Below are 17,271 nucleotides of genomic sequence, written 5' to 3'. Positions count from 1 at the left end.
TCGTCAAATATTTATACAGATTCTCAATAACTGCATTAGAACTGTGCGACACAACACCAGACCAACAACACAAGAGGAGTTACAAATACGTTGCTGGACTTTAGGGGTATAAGTTATAGGAGATGCCTTTGGTCCTTTTTTACCTTATCATATTATACTTTCAAAGCACTCGAAACCACCCAATCACATTAAACTAATCTAACCAAATGAGTATAGAGTATCAATAAAATCTAATTATACTTTATTGAGACATTATTTATGGTCTATATTATTATTGCTACGGATTTTACGATAGGAAGCCATTAGTATATTGTGAACACTATCATTATACAATATACTTGATTAGAGATTATACTGAGGTTTGTTAAAAATACATTAGTTTTTGTATGAAAAGTACTTGAGTACACTCAAGGCTTGATATATAATTATGAGTAGTTTATTATAAGAGTGGTTATTATGTCGTCCAATGTTATTGTTATCTAGTTTTATGAATTGATAAATTGAAGGAGCTTTCTATATTGAAAATTACATATTTCATTATATTTATTTCATTATATCTGTGATTGAAATCGTGAATCAGTGACTACTCCCGAAGGTTGTAGGCAAAGGTGTATATTATGCCTTTTATCCTCAATGTTGTAGGCAGAGGCGCTACGGCCCGTAATGCCACTATACAATGTACACCCACTTTTCACAATTTATGTTATAGGTCCCGTGTAATAGAGGGTGAGTCTATTGTTATATACCGGGCACATTTCCAGACTCCGTGCTACTACTGAGATTTGTTTCAAACAACCGAATGTAGTCCAGTCCTGTATAATGCTTTGCTATACTAGTGAAAATTTTATTCTCCTTTACTCAACTTTAATAAAATACGTTGTTAGGTAGGTTTCATTGACTTCTTGAAGTGGCAATATAGGGACACGTCCTAAGTATAAGTAAGTAACTGAAAAAGTTAAATTTTACAGGAGAGCGAATTTAAGATTGCAAAAATTATAAATTGTCATATCTTTGTCATTTTAAGGATTTATGGTTTGAAATTTGGTAACTGAGTTTAAAATTAAGTACAGTTTATGTTTACAAGGAAATTTTGTTTGTAAAGGTTTATGGTTTTGTTTTATAACACATAGATAATTTTACTCCGGTCTTAGAATGTATCAAAATACTCTAACTGCCACATCCACACTTTTTCAATGGAATATTTATCGAATATTTTACGCGATATCCATGGAATAAGTCTTAAGTGCCTAGATACATTTTACAATTAAAATTGAATCCAGTGTATAAATGTGTAACTACGTAGATACACACTTATGCACCGGGAATGGCTAAAATTCCATAATAATTATCATTAGGACTTACCTTGTCTAGGTGACGAATAAATCTCATTTGGTGGTGACATGGTGAGATTCTGTCGCCTTTTAATTGCATTTTGCTTTAACGATACTAAGAATTTATAGCGTTCACTATATTAATAAAATATAACGCACCGCTCGCGCGTGCCGCTCGCTGTTACCGCGAAGAACTGAGCGAGCGGCAGATGCCCGCACCCCGCGTCTCGATCCCCCCGCGTACTACTATTTAACTGGAACTTACATATTTGTACGTTGTATTTATTTCCTAGCTAATTCAGATAAATACTTATGCGTCTGAAAAAAAACCATGTTCGGCTGTTACAATTTTTTTGATATTTTTTTATTGGATAGATACAGGTACGTTGAAGCTAAAAATGCAATAAAAACCATTTCGTGTATCTGGCAGATACATACTTATACTTAGCGGGTGTCGATAGGTTATATTGTCATAAGAGTAGGTGTGTTTTGTAAAAATACAAGTTGAACGGAATAAAAGTAGACAATAATATTTTATTTGAATAGGAATCTGATAAGATAAATACACTTCTATTGTAATAACAAGAGAATTGAAATTTGATTATCGGTAAAACCATTGTTTGGATACATAATAATTGTTATATTTTATTTTTTATCTCCAACAATACAAAATATATTTTTCTAACCTTTTGAACTCAGTGAGGTCAGATTTATTAGATACTAGCTTCCCCCGATTTCCCGTTAGATAAAAAATATCCTATAACCCAAGTCAACTCATACTCTGTCTATAAACCTGTGGCGACACAACTGACAAGTGACAGATGACAGAATTCGCACATAGACTATCGACGAGCAAATCAACGGATGACGTCATAAATATCCTGCATCGCACATACGAAGTTTACATGCGAATTAACACGGATAGAAAATCCCAACGAACAACTGTTGGGCAGAAAGCCCGCCAGGCTGATCACCTCGCCTGGTCGGAGGATCCTCCTTTTCTTGGGGAACTTTACTCTCTGTTCCCTAAAAACCAAATTTCATTATAAGCCTTTCTGTAGTTTCAGCGTGATTGACGGACAAACATCTAAAGAAACAAACTTGCAGATTTATAGAATTTGTGTGACTATCTAGAAATAAAAATGTACAGGCACGAGTAGTTCAATGTACCTACTCAAATCTGTCAAGCAATTTCGTGGAATTTAGGTCTTTATATCAAAACAAACCTACTTACTTTATTTTACCGAGACCAAACAGAAAAACGACTCTAAAATTTACCGATCGCGGTATCAATAGGTAGATTTAAAATAATATTGGAAACCTGAGTGTAACGTCGAGCCAATTTTACTATTTTCATTGAAACAGAATTCAGTTTGAAACTGTAAAATAGTTGGCATTGTTCCCAGATCGTTGGTGTGTGACATAGTTTATTTTAACCTGATAATTCCTTCATGTCGGCATTTAATTAGGTTATTTTTTAGGTTCAATTATAAAATGATTACACTTTTATATTAACTTTACAATTATATAAAACAATTATTTATATTTTTGCAACGCTCAAAATTTCGCGCCACGCCATAGTGTTACCAACACAATAATAATAATAAAAAAGTATAAAGAAACATAAACCATAACCCATAGACAATTATCAGTAACTATTTAAATCTTATTTTTAGAGAAGTATTAATTTATTAAAAATTATCAGAATTAGTAATAACTTTAATTATGTGAACATTTTATGTTTCCATAAATATGATTAGTTTACAATTGGTTAAAGGTATTTTCCATATTATTGTTAGTGATTGGTTTCAGTCGTGATAGCTGGAAATGATATTACTCGTATTGTGTTTAAATTCTTGTTCAGATAAACAAATATTTGAATTATTACTTAGGTAAATTAATTTAGAATTTCTCGGTAATAGTCCTATGTAGTAGAGTTTTAATGTTATTACGCAATTAATATCTACAATGATATTAAATTAATAACGCGAAACTTATAACGTTAATTAACAAGTGTTATATAAACTATTGAAATTGAAATATATGGAGTTTCTTACTCGTTCTTCTCCATTCGAAGCTACACTTTGGAACGGGCACCTAGCTTCATTGACAGACAGACTGACTGACAATTTACGAGACGTTTCAAAAGTGCCTTATTTAGGATTAATAGAAATAAATACTTTGCCTTTGATGTATTTCAATCTTCTAAAATTTTCTAAAACTAGAATGAACAAACTACGTTTTGGTACCACGTTTTAAAAAATGTAAGATAAGATTAAAGCATACGTATTGTTAATTGTATATTAATCATGTATACAATATAATCTGTATGTATTGTTACATAACATATACTAGCTTCTACCAGCGGTTTCGTATGCATAGATAGGTGATTCCCGTTACTATAGCAATTCACAGAAATCCTTTCTAAGAGGAGTGTAGGGGAGTACACTCCTTAAGGAACATACATATCAAGTTTCAGCTTCCTAGATCCAATAGTTTTGAGTATGCGTTGTCTGTCAGTCATTCAATAACGAAAGTTTTATATAATATAATAGAATATTAATATCAGAAAATTAATAATAATATCATCTTACATGCAATAGTTTTGACTATGCGTTGACTGTCAGTGAGTCAGTTAGTCATTCAGTAACAAAAAAGTTTTATATATTTATACAGAAGATTACTAATACGTGTTACATCAACGTCAACCGGTCCACTATGAAAACAGGTTAATGATGTGAAAATTGGCTTGGGACAAACTGTCCGGAGTACTGTAATCATTTGTAAATATTTGTAGAATAACTAGGTACTACATATATGTTACCATTTCGATTAATATAATATAATATAATATTGAATATCGACCGTTTCCTTCACATTAAACGCCATGGGGGCAAAAGTGACCGGCGCTAGCGGAGGATTCGCCTTCAACTCACTTTTGTTGGCAATGTATTAATCCAGAAATTTCATAAAGTATTTTGTTGTTTGTCTGTTGGGTTAAGCAAAAGGTTAGTTATCATACCGTTTTTTTAGACAACATGTTGACTTGAAGCCGGAGATAGAAAACTACAATACATTTATTTGGTCACAACTTTTTTGGAGAGAAAAAAAACTAGGGAGTGTCTCAATATTATTTAGTTTATTCGTAGCTACGCAATACGGACGCAATGGCTGCTAGTGTTGCAACTCAAGAGTACAAAATTTCACAATATCAATGTCGATCGATCGGAATTGGATTTAAGAGTAAGCTCCCTGATCCGCGGCCCCCACGGTGTAACGCCTGTTACGGCACATCCCTAGGGAGACTTGTCACTGCCCTGGTAAGAGTCGAATTAGGGATATACATTGGAGAGAGACAGAAAACAGCACTCTCTGATAAACCTGATCCTTAAAACTGCGATTTCCAACACGCTTACCAGGCGAAGCGGTAATGGAAAACCGACTTAGGGTGCTTTTCTACCAGGATGTGCTATATAGCTATGCTACGAACATGTAATAGCTAAGCTGTGAAACTATGTGGTCGTTTCCACCAATACTAAACTAAGTAACTATGCGAGGAAGATGCACAGCTCAGGTGTGCGATTTATCCATAGCAGGGAAGCCATCCATATCCATCTTTTCATGTAAAAAAACATAGCTTATCTGAATCCATTTCCACCAGTGCTAAGCTGTATGCATCCACAGCAATGTAGCATAGCACATCTCTGGTAGAAAAGCATCCTTATGTAAAAGAGACCCAACATGTATAATATAGCATTAGAATTTCACGAGTAACTATAATATAGCTTTGGAATTTCACAAGCTGTTTATGAGAGAGACATTTTTATGGATATAAACACTTCTGGGAAACACAAATCAGAGCTTCAATAACAACATTTTATTATTCTCTTTAAACTCAATTATAATATGACCTTTTTACATGATCGCTTCCTGTAAAAGTAAAAAGGAACAAAGGTTTTGAAAGTATCAAAGGAAAATATGTTTTAATGTTAAATATTGTCAGAAGACAGAAAAAAAAACAAAGTGATTACTTATGTATTTTTTATTGTTCTGATTTAGGGTCGGTTCATATCCAATGTGAAATACGTCGAGCGTAGCATCAGTCGTACTGACGTATCATCGGATGAGTGTAAACGGTCAATTGTTTTTCTATACATGTTTATGTACACCGTAAGTGCGGGTCTGCGGACGGTGAGTAAGGGTAGCTCGCCGCCCGACCAGAACCAAACCCCTGAGTAGCCCTCAAACCACCTCAATTGGGCCCCAGTAGTAAGAGTCTGACACTCCCTCTTGCCTCGCCTAAGGCGGGAGAAGTAATCGGATGATTTTACCCCTCAAAAACAAAATGTGCATTGAGCAAGCAATGGTGAAACAATGTTCTAACCTTCTCCATGTGAGAAGATGCCTTTGGTAAGCAGTGGCCAATTATAGGCTGTGATGTGTGTGTGTGTGTGATGTGTAAATATGTATTTTATTTAAAAGAGCTCAGACCTCTACCATGATTGTAGAACTCCTTTTTGTATAAGTAATTATTGTTATCAAAGAAAAAAATCTCGTAAACTCCCATATCCATAGTAAATAAAAAAAGATAAATAAACAACACTGTTTAACAATTCCAATGTACTCATAAAACAATATCAGTTCAACTAAAAACACACACTGTATATAACATCAGTTACACATGAAAATATCTTACATTCAATTGATCCAAATTCTGTCCGGGAATTTACAGCTTTCCTAACTTTTTTTACGGGATTCGGGATGGTTAAATCCGTTTAGGGATCCGTGGCGGTGTTCGGGAAACGGGTGTCAATCCGTCAGTACGTTTTGACTTAGTGTTAGTTAAATGGTATGTATGTATGTATATAGAGACTGATCATTTAGAATGTTTGTTTTGGTAACAATAGTTGCGAAGTCATTGCATTAGTGTTGGGCTTTGTGTTAATCAAGATCAATGTTCCGGAGATTAGCGCGTTCAAATAAATAAACAAACTCTTCAGCTTTGTATATTGGTATAAATGAGAAGTCCAGTAAATAAAGTATTATGTTATCGGCTTACTCACGTAACTGTTTGATGAGGAACTCGACTAGTTTCAAGCCATGTTAGAGGCTCATATTCATAAACCGCTGCTTTGTAGCAGCGCGACAATCTGTGTGTCTCGCAAAAAGCCGACTTAACGAAAAAAGCCGATTTTACGAAAAAGTACGACTTCTGAACAAGGGGTCTCGGGTCCGATTCGGATTTTCCATAATTTCCCAGTAGTAGCACGGAGTCTGGAATTGTGCCAAGTATATGGCAATAGGCTCACCTCCTATTACATGGGACTTATAACACAAATGGTAAAAAGTGAGTGTACATTGTATAGCGACATTACATGCCGTAATGTGCACCTCTCCCTTCGGGGATAAAAGGCGTGACGTTGCAATTGAAGAAGAAAACTTAAACTATAAGTAGCCAAAACGTATTGCCCTTTCAATATTGTTCGTAGACATAGACTTAGTAATTACAAGCTACATATATCTAATTCAGTTTGTCAATTAGGTATAATAATAGATGTGTATACGAACAGGTGATCAGGCCGCGGTTTTGCGGATAATCCCCACATCAATATTATACATTAGTAATTTGCCTTACTGTATCCCATTGTGGGTTCGATGACCTTGTGATAATGTATTAGAATAGGTAATGAGAGAGTCTATATAGTTTTGAAAATTATATCAAATTTGTTGTCGAAAGGATACTTGATTCTTTATTGTATTCTTTATTTCATTTAAGAGTCAGTTATGGACCCCGGTGGTCACAGTTTCGGAAGCTTTCGGATAGTTTACAATTTTGATAAAAAAATTCATATTTGTTTTAGAAAAATCAATGGTCTTCCCATTGATTTTAACCTCCAATATTTATGTCGAGGTACCTAAAATCTTCTCCTAACTCTGAAAAATACTATGCTGAAAACTGCATCAAAATTGGTTTAGTCAAACGCAAGATAACACACCAACATACATACGAACAGGACAAACTGAAAACCATTTTTTTTAAGTCGGTTAAATATAGACACGATTTTTCACAATTCCTGTAAGATCATAAACATTTTAAGGAACCGCAAAATTAAAATAGTTATTTTTTAAGTTTATTCTCACAAAGACTCATTATGTTAAAACCTACAATCACATACTAAAACTCTCACTAACAACCCCAACCCAGTTAAATCACAGCTTCTTTTCTATTACCCCCATTCATAAGCTTATACAAAGCAGATAGCTCATAAATAAATAGCTCACAGAACGTATAAAGCAAGCTCCGCTCACACTTGACCTATTTTTTATTTCCTTATAAATAAGCATGGTAAATACGATGTATACAGCTGTATAGATTTGCCCATAAAACTAGATAGATTGCGTCATTTTATCCCTTTCTAAGCTACTTTGTATACGCAGTGAATATCCCGCGTCCAATGCCTGAATGAGGTCGTGTTGTTTGGGGCATGTATGTAAGTTAACTAAGAGATTTTGGAATTGATGTGTTGTGTTAAGAATGTCTTAATTTTAATGACTTAATAATAAGGTGGGCCAATACAAACGTGCGAATTTTCAACGACACGCCTTTCATCCCCGATAGGCTAGACAGAGGTGCACATTACGACACGTAATGTCGCTTTTTCACCATTTGTATTATACATAAGTCCCATGTAATAAAGGGTGAGCTTATTGCCATATACTGGGCACAATTCCAGACACCGTGCTACTACTGAGAAATTTTCGAAAATCTGAAAAAAGCCCAGTAATACTTTGCCCGACCCGGAAATCGAAGCCAAAACCCACTGTCTGGCAGTCGCCCACTCGACCAACGTGGCAGTCGATAAACGTGCGAAATGTCATGTGTAATTTTTATCAGGTCTCTCGCTCACACTTATGCAAGTTTATGCAGGAATCAATCTCGACAATGACTTTTTAAGATCATTATACAGAAATCGTAAACGATAAAAGTTCTCTTTAATGGCCATATCATATTTATGACCAATAGCTAAACGAGTCTCCCAAGATATAATAAAAAATACAACAATTCCCTAAAAAATGTTAATTAAGAAATGAAATAACACAGATAGGCTATACAGTATACAAGGCACTTCAATCACAAAAACCACGAAACAAAAAAAAACACTGGAAGCGACCAACGCAATCTATCAACCGTCAGCAAAACAGTCACGCGAAAAAGACACGAACAAATTAGGTACAGAACCCGCACATTGTCGGCTTTGTTTGCCACGACACTTGAGACACGACAGTTTTTACTCAATCATCAATTTTGAATTAAAAATAGGATTCTATTACTGAAACTGTTGAAAAGTGTGTCAATAAGGTTTTTTTTGTTTGGCAAGTTTGTTCGATAGTATTAATAGATACGTATTTTTTATGGAATAGCGAGGTCATGGATTATCTAATGGTAGGTAATGGTAATTGATCAGAGTCATTAATGGACACCTGTGACAAAGGAAAAGTAATAGGTACCTACATTTTCGATCATATAGGTAATATATAAGTTATCAGTGGTTGGATAACCTATCAGTACTAATAATAGTTATTTTTTGCTTTTTAGGTGTATCTTTTGTTGTGTTTGGTTTTTTGAAGTCGATTTCGTAAACGCAGATTTTTTTACAACAACAACAACAACAACAACGTCACGCCTTTTATCTCCAAAGGATGCAGAGGTGCACATTACGGCACGTAATGCCGCTATACAATGTACACCAACTTTTCACCATTTATGTTATAAGTCCCATGTAATATAATGAGCCTATTGCCATATACTGGGCACAATACCAGACTCCGTGCTACCACTGAAAAATTTTCGAAAAACCGAAAAAGCCCAGTAATACTTTGCCCGACCCGGGAATCGAACCCGAGACCCCTTGTCCAGCAGTCGCACTTGCAACCACTCGACCAACGAGGCAGTCTTATTAATTTCCATACCCCGTCATCATCCCTATAAATAGGTAGGTTGGCTAAATCACTTTCTTTACCCAGTTTCAAACTAAACAGCTGTATCTAGTTTACTTTAATCGATCGGCACTAAGGCCTTTGTTCGCAAGTACTTCCAGTAATTGATACTCAAATATCCATTTGTGCTTACACCGCGAAGTAATTTGAACATAATGCCTATAATGAAATGAATTGAAAATTCAACCGCAGCAGCTGTTAGCTGTTCAAATTCTGATGGTTCTAAATTTTGCTTCGTTAGTCGAAAAAGTTGTATAATGGTTGAAAGAAAGTATACAGCTATGTTTAGTTAAATATAAGGTGTTCTAAAATTATCTGCCACGGCTTTAATGGGAGGTAGTGTTGTGTTTGAAGATTAAGACAATGTTGTACCGCGTTAAATAAATAAGTAAAGCCTTCTCTCAGCTAGGAACATTTGTTGAGCGACATGTGTCCCAAGAGATATCGGGCGACGTCGGACGACATCGCTGCTACATTGTTGATTTTGACTGTGCGGCAAAGAACAGTTTCAACAATGTCGCGGCGATGTCGCCCGATGTCGTAAGACATCGTCCGATGTCTCTGGGGCGACATGTCGCTCGACAAGTGTCTCTTGTGGCGACGAGGCTTAATACGCAATATCTTACTAATATATTAAATAAGAAAATTTGTGAGTTTGTATGTATGTTTGTTACACAATCACGTCAAAACGACTGAAAGGATCGGGATGAAATTTGAACCAAAGTTATATTATAGTCTGGAATAACACACACTACTTTTATCCCACGGCAACATAGGCAAAACTGCGGGTTAAAGCTAGTATAATCATTGAGAAAAAACAATTAACTATATTGTAATTAAGCTCCGCTGCAGATTGCATTGTTCACAAATTAATGCAAAGCTAAAGGATTAATTAATCGTAATATGCGTCATGTCCTGTCACAGCCAACTGTTTAGAGGCCAATAACTTGGCACAAAGTCACAGTGGAATATATTATGAGTCATGAGGATTATATCATGTCTGGTACATACAGGTGTAAATTGAATAAACTTAGCTAGATTAGCTTAGAACTGGTTATATGACTCTCTCGTTGGTCGAGTCGTCGCAAGCTCGACTTCTGGATAAGGGGCCTCAGGGGGCAAAGTATTACTGAGCTTTTTTCGGTTTTTCGAAAATTTCAAAGTAGTAGCTAAGATTCTTGAATTGAGCCCAGTATATGGCAATAGGCTCTTCCCATATAACATGGGACTTATAACGGGTTTCGGGTGTCCATGGACAGCGACAATTGCTTACCATCAGGTGATCCGTCTGCTCGTTTACCGACTTATTCCATAAAAAAAACACTGACACTAACAATTTAGTTGAGACTCAGTGCTGACCCCAAAATGTAATGAGAAGTAAGCCATTAGGCTTACATACTTACGTATAACAATACCGATACTATACTCACAACAGACACACTACCTTACCAGGAATAAGAGACGTAACACTACATTATTTCTTTTCATATTTTCTCAGAAACGTATTCGAGTTACCTTGTCAAAGGATAAAGCTCAAAAATGTATGCAGCAAAACTGAAGAATCGATTAAAATAATTTACATGTGGCCAGGTAGAGTATGCATAGTATATCCAAAATTCAATAACTGTTTTCCTTGAAACCATCACGAAGTAATGAAAAAACTTTACAAGTTTTTCATGATATTTACTTTGTATGATCTTTCCGTAGATTGGACACTCAGTTTATACTGTTTTTATAAACATATTCATAGTACTATGATGAAGTATTTCCGAGGTGAGAACAGGAGTTTCCCAGAATGAAACTCAGGGTTGGAATCGAAATTTCGTATGATTTATTTGCAAAATGTTCCTACCTATAAATACATTTTACCTTAGCCCCTTACACACTAGTATACAAATGAATATTTATTATTTAACCAATAGCAGCACACGGTTGAGCGCAGAATAATGGGAAATCTTACAGGTTCGACGGGTTTCCATGTAATTCTCGTGTATATTCTTCATTTCTTTCGAAATTAACACACACAGTAACAAGTAATAAGTCAGTCAGTTATTCACGGGCCCTGCTATACAGAATTGTAATATTCTGTAGACTTTTGGCTCTTTCGGATATGTTGTAAACTGCTGCTTCATTCTGTTTTGGTTTTAACAAAAACTAATAGCGTGTTTGTATCTCTAACTTATGGTCCATTTTATTCTTCATGAATGATTTTAATCGATTCTGATTTCTCATTGGCACTCTTCTTTCAGAGAAGATCACAAAAATGCCCTTCTGAATTGAAGACTAACCTTATATGGCTCTGAATTGAAGACTCATAAGGCTTCACGATAGAACAGCGTCCACAAACTAAAATAGACCCTAGAAGATCTAATTTCCTCCTGTGAAACGTTTCTCGGCTACTGGATGAAAAAATACGCAAGTGTTCGTTACGACCTAATTACAGAACAAAAGTTTGATGTTGCTAACTTTAATTAACATTGCTGGGTGCCTACATCATTGGAAAGGAGGATTTTATCGAGGCTGTTTTGTATAAGAGTCAGTAGAGGAGCTTTGAAGGCTTGGTGGTGAACTGTGAAAAGGTTTCTTTTAAAGATACAGCGTGTGGACTGTCTAGTGGGTTACCAGGGCTCCGGTTTGAAAAGCAGGCGTGGTGATGGGGTGGTTTTTAGTCAATATGAGTCTGACACTCCCTTTTACCTCGATCAAGGCGAGAGAAGTCATTGAATGATTTTCTCAGTTCAGAAGGATTCAGCATTCATCACCTTGTTCGATGCGGGTTATCGATTTCAAACTTATAATTAGAATTATTAGCCTAGGTTTCCTTACGATGTTTTCTTCCACCGTTTGGACAGTGGTATCTAAATAATCTTACGAAATTGAAATCATAATTAAATTAAATTAATAAAAAAATATTTACTTTAAATAAGGAAACTAATTAAATGTATAACAACCCTTTTTAAATACTCACGCTTAAACCCTCCCACAGTAATCAAAATCAAGATTAAAACATCAAAAACCTTCCACCGAACCTCGCTACCACACTGTATATCGAACAAGCTTTTAGTATTCCATCCCAGTCCTTGCTAACAGCTCGAATAGCTTTTATCTTGGCTAAAGGCTCACTTTTACACCAACCACTTGCCAAATACTGGAACATTATTGCTAATTCGTTTGAGCACTAGATAGCATACCTAAGTTGATGTATTTAGGACAAAGTTAATCTTCAAACTGCTTTGCTGATGGAGTGGTCCCGGGCATGACTTTCGAGTAAGGGGTTTTTAGTCTGTCTGCTGAGCTGAGTAAAGTAATATTGAGTTTGTCAGAGATTTCAAAACTAGTACTAACACAGAATCGTCCTATATCCTCTAGGGTCCAGAACGACTACTCTAAGGAGACAAATGTTAAGCAGTCCTATGTCGAGACAAGACTATTTATATAGGGGTGGTAATTAGTGAAAGCAATTATAGCTCAAGTTTCAGGTTTGAATAAACAATTGCTTAAAGTAAGTCGCTTGAATAAAGATAACTACTTACTTAATTTATAAAAAAAATATCGTGCAGTATATGGAAATGAAATGTTATTTATATACCTATTTTTTGTAATAATTCTGAACGCCAATATCGTCTAAATTACTAAATTAAACATCAAACAGAACTTTATTTATTTTATCGAATAAATAAATAAGTAAATAGTCGCTTCATAGGTAAATATTACCTACAAATAATAATTATTATCGTTTGTACAGTTAGATACCTAATATTTATTTTAATAATCTTTCATTAGAGTCCCGATCATATAAATATACATAATTACTGGTTTGATATCTCTAGCTTAATTTATTAAAGAAATATATCGAAGTGAAGTATATTTAGGACTTTACGATGCTTTTCCATAAGAGATGTATGTAGCTACGCTACGAAGATGTAATAGCTAAGCTGTGAAACTATGTGACCGTTTCCATCGGTACTAAGCTATTTAGGTATGCAAGGAAGATGCGCAGCTCGATTATGCAATTTATCGATAGGTGGAAAAGCACCATTAAAAAAGTGTGTTTAGAAGAAAGTACAAAAAAAGAATTGTTTTGTGCTTACAATACCAATTAGTATGGAAAATTTTCTACTCCTCTCACCCTTTTATCTAATACAGTAAGTAAAAGTATACACAATAATGAAGATTTTTTTTATATCCCAACCTATATGTAAAATTCAAACGTAAGTTTGTTTGTTGGTTTTTTACGTTATCATCGATCTCAAAATCATCATCATCAACAACAGTCTATAAGTGGCTACTGCTGACCAAATGCCTCTTCTCACACGGAGAAGTTTTGAGCATCAATCACCACGCTTGCTCAATATGGATTGGCCCTATCTATAGCTCCTACAAAAACGACTCCATCAACGCGATACCACTCAATCATAATTACAATCCAAAGATAAATCTTACTAACAACAAAGTAATAAAAAAAAGTAAGAGAAATTGCTTTAAAAAACTAATTTTGTTTCTAGTTAATTATCACAAGAAAAGAAATTAATGTTGTATACAGGGGAAAATTTGAAAAAAAAAACTTCGCTCGCCGAACGGATTCTGTGATTAATCGTGTTGCCACGTTGAATCTGATGAGATTTTGAATATTTATTCAGTCGCCCCCGTATTTCTATTGGGGTGGCCCCTAATGGTATTATTTCTTTATTTTTCCTCTGGCTTCAGAATTAGGTTACGATTGAGTACCTGAGTTGCATGTTTTATTGATGGAATGGGGCTACTTTGATGGATTTGTTGATATTGTCAAAGAGTTAGGGAGCTTTTCAACAGAAATGTACTAAGTAACTATGTTACGAAAATGTAATAGCTGTTAAGCTGTGAAACTATCTAAGGCGAGTTGATTGAGAAGGCATTAGATTTTCCCCCTTAAAAAAAAGATGTGAAACTATGTGAGCGGTCAATAAGCTATGTGGCTGTTGTACTTATATAATACATAGCTTAGCTGAATCCGTTTTCACCAGTGCTAAACTATGTGTACTAATAAATATGATTGGTGGAAGCCAAACGCATTCACAGCAACGTAGCATAGCACATCTCTGGTGAAAAGGACCCTTAGACTCTTCGAATTTCAGAGAGAATTGACAGTAAGTATTGTTTATGACAAAATTATAAGTATTGTACTACGCAACTCTAGACTGCGCTAGCATATCCCACATACCTATACCAAAATAAAATTCAACACCAAAATCCTACAAAAAACTTTACAATAAAATTTAAAAAAACAAGACTAATATCAACAAAAAACCAACACCGCATAAACATCCCCAAAAAAGCCCCATTCGCAGAATTACCCCATTTTGTCTTAGCACAAAAACATGAACATGACCTAAGTGGGGTCTTATTCAGCTCAAAACGACTCGACCCCTAAATGTACCGTACAAAGGATTCTCCATTCTAATCCCAATTGTTTATCTAACATCCACAATAATTATTATCCTCTAGTAAGCACTGTGGGCGCTATTATTGCCTGATAGTTGGCTCTAAATTATAGCTAGAAACAACCCCTAATACTAGATACATATTTTATTGTTCCACACATAAGGTTCATTTTGCCACGTATGCTAGTTTGGTGAATTAGCACAAATGGCAATGGTTTAATATGAATGTTTGTTAATAAGGTTCAAAACAGATTGAGGTTTAATATTGGTCTTTTGAAGTTATTAGCAGCTGTTTGGATCGAGGTCGCGGATTCCAATTTTGATAACACAAATCTGCTATCAGGTAGTTCTGGGCCTAATTCAACATGGTGTAGGTTGAACTTTGTTAAAAAGTAAACTAGGATAAATCCTGAGAAATTATTCCTACTGTGTTATACTGTAAGTATCTACTTAGTAAAAAATATTATCAGTTAATTTGCATTCAACATTTGTTCAAAGATATGATTAAAAAAAACTGTCCCAAAAGCCACCCATTGAAGAAATACCTTAGGTGTAACAAATTACAAGAAAACCATAAACCAGTTTTTTTTAATGAAACATTGTCGAACACTAGCTTTTTTTTTCTCCTGTGTCGTGGGTGCGTTTACAAACATACAAGTTCACATACACGTGACACCCCCCGACCCGAAACAATAATTTGTGGATCACATAAAGAGTGGCTCCGTGCGGGAATCGAACCCGCTATATGTTGCATGGCAGCTGGTTGGCCAGTTACCGCGCTAACCGTGCAGTCATATTCCATATACCATAAATACCAAAAGAAATGAAATTACTCAACCGCCCGATTCAACAATTCGCACACCAACCCAAAGATTTTAATCTCCCATTGAAAATCTACATAAAAAGCACCATTAATCCGCCATGGTATAAGGAAAACAGTTTAACGCATTAAGCAGAAAAAAAGAAAGAGTCTTTTGGACCATTAATAAAACAACATCACGTCGTCTCTTATTTCTTAACAAGGTAAGGTTCACATTTGCCTTACACGAAAAAAGTGCACATTTTCGATATACCTAACATAAACTTTCATATTAGCTTTATACTAACTACTAAACTCATTGTGTGATCCACAAATTGTTGTTTCAGAACTAGGTGCAAGGTGTAGGTGTAGGTAATAGGCGAAATTGTATGTTAGTAAACGCACCCACTACACAGGAGGAAATCCTTAATAATTATATGTACGTTTTTCTTTTACGTTTACGTTTTTCCAAAAATTAAAACATGAAACCTGTAAATCTTTTAACGTGACATAACGCTAATTCTCTTGATTCTCAAAAAGGTAGCACTTTTCCATGTAACATACACTTTCACTAGTTATGTTATGAGACTCATGTAATAGGGAGTGAGCATATTGCCATACGTAGTCATAAATCACTAGATACATTTCCAGACTGCGATGTTAGTGTGAGGGTATTGCCAAGCATAGTCACACACACACAAGTCACTTGATATATTTCCAGACTTCGCGCTCTTACTGAGAATTTTCGAAAACTAATTTATTTACCAGGAACAGAATCCAAAACCCTATACTAAAATTCACATGCAGCCTCTTACTCAGTAAGAGTCTGACACTCCTCGCCTAGCCCAAGGTGGAAAAAATCATTGGATGATTTTCTGCCCTTAAAAAAAAGCTTCTCAACTAAAGATCCAGTTTAACGCGTTAAAGAAAAATACGAAAGAGAGGTGTCTCTCCGATCATTAATAACATCGCACAATTGGAAGTTTCGAGAACAATCTCGATTTGTCGACGCGAATTCATTAGTTTAGCTTTGATACTAAGACATACATTAGACATAGTCAAATGAGCCATCTGTGTTCTGTGTCAGTTTCACTCTGTGAAATGTTACGTTTTAGCCGGATTAGGAACTGGGATTTACGATGAATGTCAATGTCGAAATCTAATTGTGGCAATTAGATCATATTACGAGTAGTATATAGTTGTGACTATCTACATAATGTACATTGCAACTCAAGTATTTAGTTAACGTTAAATTGATACATTAACCGATAAATATTTCTTTGAAATAGAATATGAAGCGAATGCACTCTACGGAGTTTGATGATCGTAAAATACTTGCAGGAAAACGTATTCAAACCTAAAATATCTTCACTGTCTATGGCTATACCACTCTAATATTTTGCCCAGCCACCGCACCACCTGTGCAGTCTTTATTCCTAGATAGCTAGTTTCACAGTATCAGTTAAGTAGAATTTCTATTTAACATTTACGTAAATAGCAGGAATCAGTATCAAAGGTAGTATAATTCTAGCCTATGATATGACTTTTAATATAGCTGAAAAAGACTGGGTTTTACATCCAATATAATGTGAATTTTGGTCCATAAAACGCTTGTTATTTTGTTCTATTTCTCTCAATCTCTAACACACATGAGAATCACATGAATAACACACAGCAACGTTTATCAATTCATAGTTTCTCTAATGAAGCTATCGCGCGTCGT

The 17,271-nt window shown here is 35.2% G+C and overlaps 1 protein-coding gene across 3 annotated transcripts in view; it reads right to left on the bottom strand.

Moving 5' to 3' along the window:
* The window catches only part of LOC118265753 (zwei Ig domain protein zig-8), a 215,959-nt gene that overhangs the window by 194,894 nt on the left and 3,794 nt on the right, over nt 1-17,271 (bottom strand). The window lies entirely within an intron of this gene.

This window comes from Spodoptera frugiperda, chromosome 7 (genome assembly GCF_023101765.2).
Source record: "Spodoptera frugiperda isolate SF20-4 chromosome 7, AGI-APGP_CSIRO_Sfru_2.0, whole genome shotgun sequence".
Classification (NCBI taxonomy): Eukaryota; Metazoa; Arthropoda; class Insecta; order Lepidoptera; family Noctuidae; genus Spodoptera; species Spodoptera frugiperda.
The sequence above is the reverse complement of the archived record's forward strand: the minus strand, read 5'-3'. Positions and strand labels throughout refer to the sequence as shown.